Raw genomic sequence first — 4,911 nt, forward strand, 5'->3', positions numbered from 1 at the left:
TGGATCACGTAGTAATGCGGCACCACACCGAAACAGTCAATTAAACCTGGTTGCGATTAATATTTTAGAGGATAACGCCGGTTATGTCTGGGTTAGTTCTGGTATTTGCAATCATCTGGCTCATACTTTCGCATTTTTCGCATACTTGTTGGCCAGATCCTGGCCTCTTTCAGGTTTGGATCACGTAGTAATGCGGTACCACACCGAAACAGTCAATTAAATCTGGTTGCGATTAATATTTTAGAGGATAAAGCCGGTAATGTCTCGGTTAGGTATGGTATTTGCCCTCATCTGGCTCGTACTTTCGCATTTTTCGCATACTTGTTGGCCAGATCCTGGGATTTTTCTGGTTTGGATCTCGTAGTAATGTGGTACCACACTGAAACACTCAATAAAGGCTAGTTCCGATTAGTATTTTAGAGGATAACGCTGGTTATGTCTGTGTTAGTTCTGGTATTAGCAATCATCTGGCTCATACTTTCGCGTTTTTCGCACTCTTGTTGGCCAGACCGTGGCCCTTTTCTGGTTTGGATCACGTAGTAATGTGGTACCACACCGAAACAGTCAATTATACCTGGTTGCGATTAATATTTTAGATGATAACGCTGGTTATGTCAGGGTTAGTTCTGGTATTTGCAATCATCTGGATCATATATTCGCATTTTTCTCATCCTTGTTGGCCAGATCCTGGCCTTTCTCTGGTTTGGATCACGTAGTAATGCGGTACCACACCGAACCAGTCAATTAAACCTGGTTGCGATTAATATTTTACGGGATAACGCCGGTTATGTCTGGGTTAGTTCTGGTATTTGCAATCATCTGGCTCATACTTTCGCATTTTTCGCATACGTGTTGACCAGATCCTGGGCTTTTTCTGGTTTGGATCACGTAGTAAAGTTGCACCAGACTCAAACAGTCAATTAAACCTGGTTGCGAATAACATTTTAGAGGATAACGCCGGTTATGTCTGGGTTAGGTCTGGGATTTTCCATCATCTGGCTCGTACTTTCGCATTTTTCGCATACTCGTTGGCCAGATCCTGGCCCTTTTCGGGTTTGGATCACGTAGTAATGTGGTTCCACAAAGAAACGGTCAATTAAACCTGGTTGAGATTAATATTTTAAAGGATAACGCCGGTTATGTCTCGGGTAGGTCTGGGATTTGTCCTCATCTGGCTCGTACTTTCGCATTTTTCGCATTCTTGTTGGCCAGATCCTGGGCTTTTTCTGATTTGGATCCCGTAGTAATGTGGTACCACACTGAAACAGTCATTAAAAGCATGTTCCGATTCGTATTCTAGAGGATAACGCTGGTTATGTCAGGGTTAGTTCTGGTATTTGCAATCATCTGGCTCATATATTCGCGTTTTTCGCATACTTGTTGGCCAGATCCTGGGCTTTTTCTGGTTTGGATCACGTAGTAATGTGGTACCACACTGAAACAATCAATAAAAGCTGGTTCCGATTAGTATTTTAGAGGATAACGCTGGTTATGTCTGTGTTAGTTCTGGTATTTGCAATCATCTGGCACATACTTTCGCGTTTTTCGCTTACTTGATGGCCTGATCCTAGCCTTTTTCTGGTTCGGATCACGTAGTAATGTGGTACCACACTGAAACGGTCAATAGAAGCTGGTTCCGATTAGTATTTTAGAGGATAACGCTGGTTATGTCTGTGTTAGTTCTGGTATTTGCAATCATCTGGCTCATACTTTCGCGTTTTTCGCTTACTTGATGGCCTGATCCTAGACTTTTTCTGGTTCGGATCACGTAGTAATGTGGTACCACACTGAAACGGTCAATAGAAGCTGGTTCCGATTAGTATTTTAGAGGATAACGCTGGTTATGTCTGGGTTAGTTCTGGTATATGCTATCATCTGGCATATACTTTCGCGTTTTTCGCATACTTGTTGGCCAGATCCTGGGCTTTTTCTGGTTTGGATCACGTAGTATTGTGGTACCACATTGAAACAGTCAATTAAACCTGGTTGCGATTAATATTTTAGAGGATAACGCTGGTTATGTCTGGGTTAGTTCTGGTATTTGCAATCATCTGGCTCATACTTTCGCATTTTTCGCATACTTGTTGGCCAGATCCTGGCCTCTTTCTGGTTTGGATCATCGTAGCAATGCGGTACCACTCCGAAACAGTCAATTATACCTGGTTGCGATTAATATTTTAGGGGATAACGCCGGTTACGTCTCGGTTAGGTCTGGGATTTTCCCTCATCAGGCTCGTACTTTCGCATTTTTCGCATTCTTGTTGGCCCGATCCTGGGCTTTTTCTGGTTTGGATCACGTAGTAATATGGTACCACACTGAAACAGTCATTAAAAGCATGTTCCGATGCGTATTTTAGAGGATAACGCTGGTTATGTCAGGGTTAGTTCTGGTATTTGTAATCATGAGATGGCTCATATAATCGCGTTTTTCGCATACTTGTTGGCCAGATCCTGGGCTTTTTCTGGTTTGGATCACGTAGTAGTGTGGTACCACACTGAAACAGTCAATAGAAGCTGGTTCCGAATAATACTTTAGAGGATAACGCGGGTTATGCCTGTGTTAGTTCTGGTATTTGAAATCATCTGGCTCATACTTTCGCGTTTTTCGCATACTTGTTGACCAGATCCTGGGTTTTTTCTGCCTTGGATCCCGTAGTAATGAGTTTCCACACCGAAACAGTCAATTAAACTGATTGCGATTAATATTTTAGAGGATAACGCCGGTTATGTCTCGGGTAGGTCTGGGATTTGTCCTTATCTGGCTCGTACTTTCGCGTTTTTCGCATACTTGTTGGCCAGATCCTGGCCTTTTTCTGGTTTGGATCACGTAGTAATGTGGTACCACACTGAAACAGTCAATAGAAGCTGGTTCCGATTTGTATTTTAGAGGATAACGCTGGTTATGTCTGGGATAGTTCTGGTATTTGCAATCATCTGGCTCATACTTTCGCATTTTTCGCATACTTGTTGGCCAGATCCTGGCCTCTTTCAGGTTCGGATTACGTAGTAATGCGTTACCACACCGAAACAGTCAATTAAATCTGGTTGCGATTCATATTTTAGAGGATAAAGCCGGTAATGTCTCGGTTAGATATGGTATTTACCCTCATCTGGCTCGTACTTTCGCATTTTTCGCATAGTTGTTGGCCAGATCCTGGCCCTTTTCTGGCTTGGACCACGTAGTAATGTGGTACCACACCGAAACAGTCAATTAAACCTGGTTGCGAATAATATTTTAGTGGATAACGCTGGGTATGTCTGGGATAGTTCTGGTATTTGCAACCATCTGGCTCATACTTTCGCGTTTTTCTCATAGTTGTTGGCCAGATTCTGGGTTTTTTCTAGTTTGGATCCCGTAGCAATGTGGTTCCACACCGAAACAGTCAATTAAACCTGGTTGCGATTAATATTTTAGAGGATAACGCCGGTTATGTCTCCGTTAGGTCTGGTATTTGCAATCATCTGGCTCATACTTTCGCGTTTCTCGCATACTTGTTGACCAGATCCTGGGTTTTTTCTGTTTTGGGTCCCGTAGTAATGAGGTTCCACACCGAAACAGTCAATTAAACTGGTTGCGATTAATATTTTAGAGGATAACGCCGGTTATGTCTCGGGTAGGTCTGGGATTTGTCCTTATCTGGCTCGTACTTTCGCGTTTTTCGCATACTTGTTGGCCAGATCCTGGCCTTTTTCTGGTTTGGATCACGTAGTAATGTGGTACCACACTGAAACAGTCAATAGAAGCTGGCTCCGATTTGTATTTTAGAGGATAACGCTGCTTATGTCTCGGGTTAGTTCTGGTATTTGCTATCGTCTGGCACATACTTTCGCGGGTTTCGCATACTTGTTGACTAGATCCTGGACTTTTTCTGGTTTGGATCACGTAGTAATGTGGTACCACACTGAAACAGTCAATTAAACCTGGTTCAGATTAGTATTTTAGAGGATAGCGCTGGTTATGTCTGGGTGAGTTCTGGTATTTGAAATCATCTGGCTCGTACTTTCGCGTTTTTCGCATACTTGTTGGCCAGATCCTGGCCTCTTTCAGGTTTGGATCACGTAGTAATGCGGTACCACACCGAACCAGTCAATTAAACCTGGTTGCTATAAATATTTTACAGGATAAGGCCGGTTATGTCACGGTTATGTCTGGGATTTGCCCTGAACTGCCTCGTACTTTCGCACTTTTCGCATACTTGTTGGCCAGATCCTGGCCTTTTTCTGGTTTGGATCACGTAGTAATGTGGTACCACACCGAAACAGTCAATAGAAGCTGGTTCCGATTAGTATTTTAGAGGATAACGCTGGTTATGTCTGGGTTAGTTCTGGTATTTGCAATCATCTGGCTCATACATTCGCGTTTTTCGCATACTTGTTGGCCAGATCCTGGGCTTTTTCTGGTTTGGATCACGTAGTAATGTGGTACCACACTGTCAATAAAAGCTGGTTCCGATTAGTATTTTAGAGGATAACGCAGGATATGTCTGTGTTAGTTCTGGTATTTGCAATCATCTGGCTCATACTTTCGCGTTTTCCGCATTGTTGTTGGCGCGATCCTCGGCTTTTTCTGGTTTGGATCAGGTAGTAATGTGGTACCACACTGAAACAGTCATTAAACGCATGTTCCGATGCGTATTTTAGAGGATAACGCTGGTTATGTCTGGGATAGTTCTGGTATATGCAATCATCTGGCTCGTACTTTCGCATTTTTCGCATTCTTGGTTGCCAGATCCTGGCCTTTTTCTGGTTTGGATCACGTAGTATTGCGGCACCACACCGAAACAGTCAATTAATCCTAGTTGCGAATAATATTTTAGAGGATAACGCGGTTATGTCTCGGGTAGGTCTGGGATTTGCCCTCATCTGGATCGTACTTTCGCATTTTCGCATGCTTGTTGGCCAGATCCTGGG

Source organism: Colletes latitarsis, unplaced genomic scaffold (genome assembly GCF_051014445.1).
Source record: "Colletes latitarsis isolate SP2378_abdomen unplaced genomic scaffold, iyColLati1 scaffold0018, whole genome shotgun sequence".
NCBI lineage: Eukaryota > Metazoa > Arthropoda > Insecta > Hymenoptera > Colletidae > Colletes > Colletes latitarsis.